The following is a 13,623-nucleotide window of genomic DNA, read 5'->3' on the forward strand; positions in this document are numbered from 1 at the left end:
GGGAGGAAGAGGGGATGGGAAGGGGAAACAAAGGAGGAAGCTACAATGCTTGATAAGAAATGTACTCATTATTTTGCCCATGTAATTGTAACCCCTCTGTACAGTATTTTCACAATAAAAAAATAAATGAACTATGAAAAGCCCTGAAGAAGGCTTAAATGTGTAATACTACATGCGCCATTTTGAACAGGCTACATACTCTATGATTCCAACTTTCTAATATTAGCAAAGGTAAAAACTATTTAGTGATCAAGGATCAGATTCAGTAGTGGGGGTGGGGAGTGAAGAAAGGATGAATAGAAAATGCATATAAAATCTGTGAGCAATGAGCTTACACATTTTATGACTCAAAATATATGGGTGCATGTCCCATTCAGTGTGCATAGGATTTACATCACAAATTGTGGACCCAAGCATGAACTATGATTCTGAGTGGTGATCGGTATCAGCGTAGGTTCATTGTTTACAACCCATGTGTCTTACATCAGTACTCAATGGGGGAAGGAGTGGGTGCTGAACTGTACTTTTTGTCTTTATTTTGTTGAGTTGGTGTTTGGCCTCTTGTGTCTTACACTTGCTGGGTGGGCTTTTACCTTGAGTCATGCCCCAGACCTCAATATTAATAACCTAAAACTGTTTTAAAGTATAACTTTTTATCTGTTCTGAGGATTGAACTCGGGGCCTCAGGCTTGCTATGCAGGTATTCTATCACTTGAACCATCCTTCTAGTCCTTTTTTTGTTGTTATTTTTGAGGTAGAGTCTCACCACTTTATGCCTGGGAAAAGCCTGGGCTGTGATCTTCCTACTTTGCTTTCCTATGTTGTTGGGGGTGACAGGCCTGGACCAGCACACCCTGCCATTGGTGCTCCCCTCTAGCTGGGATGGTAGGTATGCACCACTGTGCTCAGCCGTGGATTGAAATGGAATAGAGAAAACTTCTTTCTGCCTGGACTGACCTCAAGTTGTGGTTTCCCAGTTTCTGCTTCTCATATGGCTAGGATTGCTGGCATGAGCCACAGTGCCCAGCAATCTAAAGTGTAATGATTATTGGCAAAGAATTCTTGATCTTTATAGAAAAGAATAAATGGTGTTAGAATTGGGTGAATTAGTGACCGGGATACTTAAAGAATAGCTCCTGGGCCTGAAGCATCAGTACCACTTGGATAAAGGTTAAGTATGTGTATTTGTTGACCCCAGACCTAATGAAGCTTTGAGAAAGGGTGCTATATTTTGATTGTGAGTAATCCCTCCAAAATTCATGTTGAGACTGTTCACAGCGCTACAGTAATAAGTAAGATGGAGGCTCCATCCTTCTGGATGTAGTCTGTATAGAAGAAAGGAACTACCTTGGTTTCTTTTCTGATCCATCTCTTTGCCCTGTGTACTGTGCCAGGCACCATATTTGAAGCAGAGAGAAGTCCTGCATTTTAGGCTTTCCAGCCTTCAAAGGAATCTCTTTCTGTTTTTATAAATCACCCTCTCTCAGGATTTTGGTACAACCACCAACTGCATTTTAACCCAAGCCTTTCAGGTGATTTTGATGTGCACAGAATTGAGAACCCTTAGGTTCAACCTTATCAGCTTTAAAATTAGTAGGTAAAGATAGATTTTTCCCCCTACATGGTATATATAATTTACTGATCATGAATAAAATGTTTTTAGGTGACATAACAAAGAGCACTTTAAATTCCAGTAAATATATTTATTTAAAACGTTGTAAGTAAAATAAAGTCAAACCCTTTAGTTCACTTGTAGCATGCCTTTTATATGTGGCTAAGTATTTTCAAAAGAAAATAAAATGAACATCAATTTTAAGTTAGCAGGAATACACATAGCCAAATTAATAAGTGTAAAAGAGAATATCATGAGACTCAGGAAGTTAATTCTGTTTTTTTTGTTTGGGGGTCCAGTCATAGGGCCTGAACTCTGGGCCTGGGCGCTGTCCCTCAGCTCTTCAGCTCAGGGCTAGCGCTCTACCACTTGAGCCACAGCGCCATTTCTGGCTTTTTTCTTTTTGCTTATGTGGTGCTGAGGAATTGAACCTAGGACCTCAGGCATGCAAGGCAAGTGCTCTACCACTGAGCCACCTTCCCAGCCCAGGAAGTGAATTCTTGAATAGTGAAGAAACCCTCAACTGGAAGACCCTCTGAAACATTTTCATTATAAAATATCAAACTGAGTGTGCTGGCGCAAGGCTGTAATCCCAGTTATTTGAAAGGCAAAGGTAGGAGAATTTTGGTTCTAGGCAGGCTTGGGCAAAAAGCACAAGACCCTATTAGAAAAATAACTAAACAAAAAAGATCTGGGAGTATGATTTAAATGATATAGTATCTGCCTGACAATTGAGTTTGGGTTCAAATTCAAGACTTGTCCCCCGCCTCCCCGCAACTTATAATAACACCATGAGACCTCTTATACTTGTTTTTCATGATGGTTTTTCTCCTTAGTTTTACATTTTTCTCCAGGATTTTACTTTTTTAAAATTCAAGCTCACATGTTAATAATTTAGTCCACAATATTTGGGCTGAAAGGTGAAATAGTCCATTAGTGTGAGTTTGTGGTGGGGGAATATAGATTAGAGACTCCAATTCAGCCAGGGCTAATGGGCAGTGAAGGTAATTCACATGCAAAGTATCCAAACTGAATACATTAAGGAGAAATCTGTTTTGGAAACACCATTTAATTTCAGGAGCATTTTCTTCCTTTCACTACTTGTATTCATAGTATGATAAGCAGATGTTTTAATAAAAGGAAATGAAATAACATTTGGGGCCACTAACAAGCATATTTTGGTAATTAGGGTTTATACTATATAAAAGTTTGCACATTATAAATAGCTGCATAATAGCTGACCTTTTAAACTGACATTTAAATAGCTTTGTTGATGTATAATTCCCAAATTATATAGTCCTTTTACTTAGAGTGTGTAATTCAGTGGTTTTACACATTCAGTCTTACAAAAACCATTGCCATGAGGTATTTCAGAGCATTTTCATTTTCCAGGAAAGAAACTTTATATCCATTGTTAGTTACTTCACACACTCTGTATCTACCTCCAAAAATGGGCAATAATTTCTCAAGGTTTTGGCTGCATAGATTTTTCTATTGTGCACATTTCCTAGGCATGGAATAATGTAGTCTTTTATGACTGATGCCTTTGACTTAGCATATTTTCCAGATTGGTCATGTGGTAGCATGTATCATTCCTTTTGATTCTTGAATAATATTCCATTGCATTGCTATAGCATGATTTGTCTGTCATTTGGGTTGATTCAACTTTTCAAATTGCATTTCTATTTAAATACTGGTGCTATGGATCTTTATGTACAAATTTTTGTGATTATGTATGTTTGTATTTGCCTTTGGGTTATACCTATTGCTAGGTCATGTGAAAAATATCTTTACAAACTTGAGGAACTGATTGGATATAGAAAGCACTCTTGTTCAATGTAAAATTATGATTTTATTTAAGACTAATGACACTTCTATTTTAACTTTCAATGAATCTCCATTTTTTTTTGGTTAATACTGTCATATAAAATCCCTCCCTAAAATGATGTTTGGCAAAAATCATTATTAAAATAAATGTTTTTGAGCACAGCTGCTTACAAACTGCTACTCTACATCACAATTTGTCATCATTCATCAAAATTGTCACAGCCTTCTGTGACATATTTCTTTCTGAATACATGTTATTGCTGCCTGTGTCATTTAACATTTAGAAAAAAATGTCATGGAATCTGCTTCTGGCACTGATGAAGTTCATGTTTTCACAAATAAATGATATGTTGTTAAGAAACTGATGCTAGTTTCCCTTTTCTCATTTCAGTAATAACAAAAAGCATATTTCTAAAATAAAACAACATTTTGGTGTCTATGTATATTTGACACTTTTTATTTTTCTGGGCTATCTATTATTCATATTAATTTTTCATCTAATGGTTTTTATAAATTATAATGTTTTAATACTTTACATAAGGTTGAATAGGAATAGTCTTTACTGAGTATTATATTTCAAAATAATTTCTAATTAAAAAATCAACAACTTAATACTATTTTTTAAAAAGCTGGGAAAATTTATAAAAAATTAACTTACTTGGGTTAAAAATATATACATTAAAATTTTCTGCAAGGACATAAACTGTTAATAGTACCTTACCCTGGAAAAATTTAAGGGCTTCATAAAGGAAGAAGGAAATGTGTCTAACTATATGCTTTTCCCACTGTTTGGATCTTTTTTAATAATAAATGTGGATATGGCATAATAAAAATCATGTAACATATATAAAAATTTTTATTTGTAATGAGTTTTTACATACCCAGGCAGAAATTTATAAATTGTAATCACCCCCAAATATCTTGATGATTCCTACTGTCAAAATCTAATGGAGATTTTATGTTCAGTAGAGTTGTTAAGTACTTGACTTAGTATTACTTTAGTCAGTGTTTTTATTTATTTATTTTTTAGTCAGTGTTTTTAAAAGTGACATTAAAATACTGATAACTTGATACTGCAAAGAAAATATTTCTGTAATATCATAAAATGTTATAACAGGTTTCAGAATCACACATATATCTACAGTATGATTCTATTTTTATTTACACAAAACTTAATAAGTGCATATAGTATGCAGAAAGGTACTTTAACATTCTGAAGGTTTAAGTGGAGTAGGCAAAAGGAGAGGAATGATAGCTTTCATATTATTTTATGGTATTGGTTGAAATTATATTGAATTTGGTATAGCTAAATATTTACTAAATGTTAGGGCTCTCTCTCTCTCTCTCTCTCTCTCTCTCTGTGTTGGTTATAGGGCTTGAATTCAGGGCTTGGGCACTGTCCTGAGCTTTTTTCCCTCAAGATAGTGTTCTACCACTTGAACCATAAGTCCATTTCCATCTTTTTCTGTGATTATTTGTTGATAAGAGTATCACAGACATTCCTGCCCAGACTGGCTTCAAACCGTGGTCCTCAGATCTCAGCCTCCTGACTAGTTAGGATTACAGGTGTAAGCCAGTAGTTCTTGGCTTAAATATTAGGCTTTTATTGTTGATGTTACAAATTTGTACCTTAAAAGTAGTTGTACAAAGAAGTTGTACAGTTGAACAGTTTATGAATACAACATACTTTGCAATACAAAATTTTTATCTCAAGTTTGGGAAATCAGAAATATGAAATGGTTCTTCTTTTAAAAATTTTGAGACAGAGTCACACTGTACAGTCTGGGTTGGCTTTGAATTCCTGGTTCTCCAGCATTAGCCTAGCAAGTGCTGGGATGGCAGGCTTCTACCACAATGCCCAGCTTAAAATGATTATTACTGTAATGGGCTAATATCAAGATATCAACATGGTTGCATTCTTTTCTGGGACTTCCAGGGAAGAATGTGTTTTCCTAATTTTCCAGAAGAGAATGCATTCCTTGGTTTGTCCCCCTCCATTTCCACTCTTCAAAAACAGTTCAGAAGACTCTAAAATTTTTCTCTGATTCTTATTTTTCTCCCTTCTTCCACTTACAGGGGGATTCTTGTGATAAGATTTTGGCTCACCCAGCAAATACAAGAGAATCTCTGTATTTAAGTAAAAAATCTGCTAATTACTTTTGAAACATATTAATAAATTAATTAACTTACAGTTAAGCTTATTTATGTGCGTGCATGCATGCATGTATGCCTTGGCTGAGTTTGAACCACAGCCCTCAGAAACTCAGCCTTCTAGTAGCTAGGATTACAGATGAGAGCCACTAACACCTGACTAATTTCTTTATTTTAAAGCCATATGATTAGATGTCATCAACAGAAGCAGAGAAAGCTGTGGAAGGAGCAGGACTGGTAAATATTGGGAGTTAATGTTGTAAATATTGGAGCCATCAGCATAGAGTAGATACCAACTAAACCAAAAGACTGTGAAACCATCAAATGAGATGTTATACAATGATTAACAATGAGACAAGGGACTGACGCCAGCACTGAGAGACTGTAGCAAGAAGGAGAAACCAGCCAAGAGGCAGAGTTAGAACCCCAGTCCAGTGTAGAATGCAGTAGGTAATGGATGTGCACAAAGGAGAGGTAAATTAGCATAAGACAGAGGTGAATTTTATTTCTCTTTGGAGCGTACGAGATAGAAAGCAGGATTATTTGCATCTATCCCATCAGTGAATGAGTGGGATCAAGTCATGGAGCGAAAATAGATGCATTTCTTTCTAGTCTATAAGTATACTATGTATTGGAAACGCAATATGAGCCATTAATTTTTAATAAGTTAAAGTGATAGCCGGGCGCTGGGGGCTCACACCTGTAATCCTAGCTACTTAGGAGGGTGAGATCTGAGGATCACTGTTCAAAGCCAGCCCAGGTAGGAAAATTCCGTGAGACTCTTATCTCCAATAAACCACCAGAAAACCGGAAGTAGTGCTGTGGCTCAAGTGGTAGAGCACTCCCCTTGAGCTGAAGAGCTGAGGGACAGCGCCTAGGCCTAGAGTTCAAGTCTTGCAACTACCAACAACAACAACAACAACAAAAACAAAAGTGGCATTTTCTTTTCAATTTAATTACTTTGGTGTGGTTAGTTTTTCAAGAAAAACTTGTAAAATTATTCCTTCCCTTAGAGATAACTATAGTTTGGGATTGTTTATTTCTGTTGCTTGTGAATATACTTTGGATCAGCAATACTAGTTGAAACTAACAAGTTTAGAAATCATCCCAGGAATATATTTATATTCCTCTTCTGGAATTATAGAAGATTTTTTTTTAAAAAAATGGACCTGGACAAACTCATTGATAACTTTTGTTCATTTGCTAATTTCAAGTAGAATTTTCAACAGTCATCATGTCCATACTGGTAATGAAGGTGATTTAGACATTAAATGGAATATAAAAGTCTCAGATATTTTCTTATATTCTAGGCCAAAAAGTGAAAGCATTTATGTAAGTACAGACAAAAGCAAATTAGTTGGGAACACCTGTAATGATGTAAGTGAAGTTAGGTTCGCCTCCAATCTTACTATCTCTGTTGAGAAGGGCATTTATTGAAGAATAGACAGAAGGAGCAACATTATCTCTAAGCTTGCATTTTGACAGAAAGTGGGAATAGAAAAAGGAAGTCACAGACTCACCATTTTTTAGAGTGACTTAAATTTGGGGTATATAAGGCTGAAAATAGAGGAAACAGCGTAGAAAGCCCTGTAACCTTCTCAGCAAGTTGTGAAGGGCATGTGAAAGGCTTAAACTGAATAGGAAACAGCATCTTCATGAGCTCATCTTAAACTAGAAATCTGTTTCACATGAGGATTTTAAGAGTCTCTGAAGATATACATTTCGATTAGCCTCATATGTTCATATGTACAAAGTAGATTGGATAATTACCCAAGATTTATCTAACCTCAGGGAAGTTATGGAGAGTGTGTCACTGCTCCTTATTTTTTGTTTGTTTTTGGCACATGTCTTCAGAAAGCCTTTAGCTCAATCTCTAGGTCAGAGCAGGTAGTTCCCAACATGCCTTAGCTCCCAGTATTTGTTTCATTCAGGGCCTTGCCTGAAAATTGCTCCACTCTTGGGAATGGCTGGGGGGGGGATTTTGATTTATGATATGTAAGTTCTGTAATCTTTGGAGCTTACATTGAGATGGTAAACACAGAAATCTTCCTTGGAATAGAATTTGACTCAGATTCTTGTGAGAAAACACAAGGCAGTAACATTTCCATTTTCAATTAATGCAGAGGGAATCTGTTTACATCAGGGGCACAGAACTTGCTGCTGCTGCTGCTGCTGCTTATTGCGTTATGTGATGGTTATAGACCCTTGCTTTACAGCTCTTTTTTTCTGAAATGCAGTTAAAAAAAGAATGTCTTCCACCTTAGCAACCCCCATGAAAGGAGGCATATGCTATTTCTAAGACTCACAATATGCTTTTCTGATACTGTGTTTGCTCATAAACATGTTTATTGTGGGTGCTGTCTGAAGAAGGGCTGTTTTCCTATAGAAATCTCTCCTGAACCTACTAGCTTCTGGCACCCCTTGTGGAAGGATGAGGCACTGCACTTATCTTTGGGGTCTTAGCAATGCAATTGATGACTAGTGTGTATCTTTATGACTTATGACTGCTCTGTCATAAACTGCCCTAGTTCAAGACTCCATTAGAATATTGCTGTGGATTTTGAGAGTCAGGTGGCATGTAATGGAATAGGTGTTGTGTATACTGTAACCAGGCCTTCTTTATACATTACTGTTCTCTGTTTTAAAGTTCTTTTGTATGCCACAGAGAGCACTTGATGTGGTGACTGACCTGCCTTTACATCCTGGTTTTGTCACTCCAAGCGTGCTCTGAACACTTTTCAGTGTACATGCTACTGAGTTAGAGCAACTGTAGGGATCCTTTGGGTGTCATAGCATGCCCTATTTACTGAGTGCCTGAATACATAGGTGTGTTCCTTAGGTGGAAAGATCTCTTCAGTGGCAGTGTCTGGAGAGGCCAGGGATGCTAAATTTGGGAATACATTTTACAGTGAGGAGGCCTATGAGGGGCAGTCATTTTGGAGACAGGAGCTTGGTGAGCTAGCCCAGCTAGTGTTTTCTAACAGGAGGTCTGTGTGGGGGCATTTATGACTTCCAGTGTGTGAAACTAAGCTTGGGGCCAATGGAGTCTAAGTGGCATTTGCTACATCTAACCTGGGTTGTTTTCATTTATGGCCTTGATTCAAGACTTACAGTTCTCCTCTGAAATAGAAGAAGTGATTACCTTGCATTCCTTAAAGTGAAATAGTCCAGTCTGTCTGCCTGCTTCTCTCTCTCTCTCTCTCTCTCTCTCATCTATTTTATTGCTGAGGACTAAACCTAAATCTTTGTGCTTACTAGGCAAACAAACAACTACACCAGTCACATACCCAGCTGTTCTGCATTTCAGTTTTTAGGTAAGGTTAGCTTTGCCACTGGTGCCTTGAACCATGGACTTCATACCTGCCTCTGAAGTAGGTAGGGACACAGGTGTGTGCTTCAATCTGTTTTGGAGATAGGGTCTGGCTAACATTTTTTCCTGCATATGTATTTTATTTTATCTTTAAATTTTACCATAAAGGTGATGTACGGAGGGGTTACAGTTACATAAGATAAGTACATTTCTTTTGAACAATGTTACCCCCTACCTCATTTTCTCTCCCCTCCTCCATTCCAAGTTGTAAAGTTCATTTCCAACATAGTGTCTAGTGAGAATCACTGTTACATTGGTTCACTCTTTGTTTCACATTTTCTATGATTCCCTTTCCCTTCCCCAAATCAGATAAACTTATGTACAAGACAATGGGTACAGAAAGCAAAAAGAGTGACAGCAGGGAATAAACCAAAGGACAAAAAGAAATAACTGCAAACAGTATACTAAAAACCCCTCTTAATTCCATTTATTGGATTTATTTGGTAAGCATATATTTATATGGTCATATGCACATAGGTATTGAGCCATTGTGATTTTCTTCTAAGAATATCTAAGACATATTCTAGTTATTACAATGGAAGGAAACCATGCAGTCTGTGAGGCTTGGGTTAATGTTTCTGAGTGAAGTAAGCCAGAGAAACACTTTTTTTTTGGTTGGTTGTGGGACTTGAAGTCTGGGCCTGGGCGCTGTCCCTCAGCTCTTCAGCTCCAGGCTAGCACTCTGCCACTTGAACTACAGCACTACTTCCAGTTTTCTGAATGGTTTATTGGAGATAACAGTCTTACCAACTTTCCTGCCTGGGCTGGTTTTGAACTGCAATCCTCAGATCTCAGCCCCCTGAGTAGCTAGGATTTCATGTGTGAGCCACCAGTGCCCGGCTATGTTTTTTTTTATTTTTATTTTTTCCAAAGCCTCAAATCTTGATTCTCCTGCCTCCTGAGTATGTATGATCACAGGAATGTGCCACCATACCTAGCATTAAAGAATATTATTGTTTATTTAGCTTCTTACTGTTGGAAAAGTGTAAGGAAATTTAAGTTGGGGAAAATTACATGAGAGAATTTCTTAGGCCCTAATTTACAAAGTTTCTGTATATGCAAATAAAATTTTCTTATCAACAAAGTATTCTAGGAGAAGATAAGTTCCTCAAAAGACTACACATAGAGCTCCCCTATGACCCAGAAATCCCACTTCTGGGAATTTACCCAAATAACCACAAACAAAGCCACACTAAAGCCACCAGCACAACTATGTTTATCACAGGATTATTCATCATAGCTAAGATATGGAACCAACCTAAATGCCCAAGCAAATGTGTTACATATACATGATGGAATTCTATGCTTCTGTCAGAAAGAATAACATTGTTCTATTTATAAGGAAATGGAAAGACTTGGAAAAAATTATATTAAGTGAAGTAAGCCAGACCCAAAGAAAAGTAGGTCACATGGTCTCCCTCATTTGTAAGAACTAGAATATGTATATGATATACTTAACAGGAGTTCTCAATAATCCAACTGCCTAGTGCATAGGACTATATATAGTGAATCATATCAACATAAGCCCAGAGCTCCTTCCTTTGTACCATGTCCTTGGAGAGCACATGGGCTTGACTGCGAAACTGATTAGCAAAAGGACTGTTTTCTGTGTATTCCACATCTGCCAGTATGAAAACCATTCGTGCAATGTCAATAATTTACTAACAATGGAGTCAGGGCTTCTAGGATAACCCATTGTAGGTTGTACTACTCCAAGTATACACTTCTGAGCTATGGATTTAGTGCATTAAATAGTAGCAACCAACTTTGTGAAGTTTTCTCCGGTAAGCTGTTGGCTATGAGGCATATTCAAGCCAGAGTTTTAATTTGTTTTTTAAAGAAAACATCTGTTACAGGTGTTTATAATCCAGCAGTATGCGAGTTACACATCTCAATTAATAAAGAAAGCTATAATACTCTTTAGGGATTCTTTGGAGACACTCTAGTGTTTCTTAGCAGTGAACATTTCTGATCCTCCCCAGTGATCCTATCATTGCTTTCAAATCAGTTTCTACCCTGTGCCATCTGCCCACAACTCTTAACTATCTTGAGAATAAAAGTACAACAGTCATGAGAGGGAACTATTTTGTGAAGGCCAGAGAAATTCCTTTGGGAGCTCTCTTCTACTTTTTTGCATCATTTACTTTTGAGTCTTTGGCAGTGTCTTTAATCCCAAAAGAGTGATACAGATTCTCCATCTTCTAAGGATTTTCAGAAGACATAGGAGGTGAGAATTAACTTAGAATACTATGTTTCTTCTTCAATTTGCCATAATTCAAAAATTGCCATAATGTGTGTGGTAGATAAATAACAGGATATGTGTCTATTTTCTTAAAGGTCGAGTTGAATTCTCTCTTTCCAATCTGCAGTTTTCTATCCATTAGAGCAATTGATAAGCTTTTAAGATATCTGAATGGCTAGCAATCTTCCATTACAGAAAGGAGATGTTCCCTCCCAATAACATTTGTCTTGGTATGGTTATTACAGTGCTCCGGGCAGTCTGGAATCTGTTATTATTCAGAGGTGTAATGTGGTGACAGTCCCCTCCTCCAGTATTTCTTAGCTTTTTAACAGCAGTGTTTCTTTTCTAAACACTGAAAGATCTGTTTGATTTTTGCCTTTGCAACTGTCATAGGCAGACAAGCTCAAGCTGACACACACCGTTTCCCGCATGACAAGGACCAATGGTGATTTATGACCATTTATAGGAAGTGTGGAAGGATGCATTTTTAGCCAGCCAGGCTACATCCTTTCACTTGGCAATAACATCATTCTAAAATGCTGAACCAGGGCACACAAAAAGAGGATCCGCGACTAAATGTTCTTTTAAGTGCAAAACTCTTTGGCTAACTTTCTATAATAGTAGTTTCACACATTGGCACGCTCAGATCACTGGCTCAAGTATTTACTTAGCACCTCCCTCACCAGAGGTATTATGCTGTCCAAAGAAAGAAGTCATCAAAATCTTGATGAGTGGCACTGGAAAGCTGAAAGAACTGGGATATCAGTGTGATTCTTGTTTGTTTTTGTTGTTAGTTGTGAGGAAGCAGTGTAGCAATTTTGGCTTGTTTTTGCAAGCATCATGCCGGCTAACAATAAAGGGAACAAATGGAAACATTAATTCACTATAATATTACTATTATTAATTTTAATAATATTCCATTTTTTCACCAGTAATTCCTAAAGGCCTAAAGTAACTAGTATATGTCTGAGACAAGCAGGAACAGTCAGATGAGTTGATGTTAGGTGCAATGAACCCCAAGATAAGGATTCAAATGTTTTTTCTTTCTTGCAATTGTTTCTAACATATTTATAAGGTATTTCTTTGTTGCTTTGTATGTTCTTCCCCCATGGTATAATTCCTGTTTTCACTGTATTTGATGTTGGTATAATTTGTGGAGTGGAAGGAAAAAACCAATTGTTTAAATAGGGATATAGGTGGACCCATTGCAACAATGAGATGTACAAAATGCTATGTTGAAAAATGAACTTTACAACTTTGGGTGGGGGCTGGGAGATGGGAAGGGTTCGGAAGGGTAAACAAAGGAGGAGGCAACAATGCTTGATAAGAAATGTACTCATTATCTTGCCCATGTAATTGTAACCCCTCTGTATGGTATTTTCTTACACACACACACACACACACACACACACACACACACACACACAAGAATTGGGTCTGTGGACTGAGATAGACTGAGGTTCTCAGATAAAGATTGAGGCTACTCCCCGATAAGGGATATGGTTCCAGGGAAAGCAAAAAGCAGTTATCTGTTTCTGCCAGGTCTCCTGGACTCTTTAGAAATATACAAACAACAAGCTGCTTCTCATTTTCATCTCTTTAATCTTAGGTTCTCTAAGACATCGGTGTTTCTGTTAATATAAATGCCCCATGGGCTTTCAAGGAGGCCCATTTCCTTGGCTTTCTGCCTGATCCAAGAATCAGAGAGACAGACACAAAGGTGCATCGTGTGATAGCGCAGTCTCCTGAAAGCAAACAAATAAAAGAGGCCTTCAATTTCTTCAAGATAGAAACATTGGCGTTGGCTGGGTGTGGTGATGAATGTTTATTATCCCAGCACTCAGGAGGCTGAGATAGGAGGATCCAGAATGTGAAGCTCATCTGGGTTACATTGTAAGACCCTGTTGCAAAAAGCCAAAAGCAGGTAAACAAATAAAAGAAAAACAAGTCAAACCAAACCAACAACAAAAAAAATAAAAAGAAAAGAGACTCTGTTATTACAACCTAGATTGAGTGTTGTTGAGTGCTCTGATCCACTGCTCCAGTGCAGTTTCTTGAGAAAAATGAAATGGGATCAAGTTCAATATTCTCTTTCTCTCATCCTCTTTCTTTTCCTTTCCTCCTCCTTCCCTCCCTCCCTCCTTAACCTCCCTCCCTCCCTCCTTCCTCCCTCCTTCCTCCCTCCTTCCTTCCTTCTTCCCTCCTATCCTCCCTCCCTTCTATCCTCCCTCTTTTCTTCCTTCCTTCCTTCCTTCCTTCCTTCCTCCTCCCTTCCTTCCTTCCTTCCTCCCTCCCTCCCTCCATTCTTCCCGCCCTTCTTTCCTCCCTCCTTCCCTCTCTCCCTTCTTTTGTCCCTCCCTCCATCTCTTCCTTCCTTCCTTCCTTCCTTCCTTCCTTCCTTCCTTCCTTCCTTCCTTCCTT

Source organism: Dipodomys ordii, unplaced genomic scaffold, assembly GCF_000151885.1.
Source record: "Dipodomys ordii isolate 6190 unplaced genomic scaffold, Dord_2.0 Scaffold4, whole genome shotgun sequence".
Classification (NCBI taxonomy): domain Eukaryota; kingdom Metazoa; phylum Chordata; class Mammalia; order Rodentia; family Heteromyidae; genus Dipodomys; species Dipodomys ordii.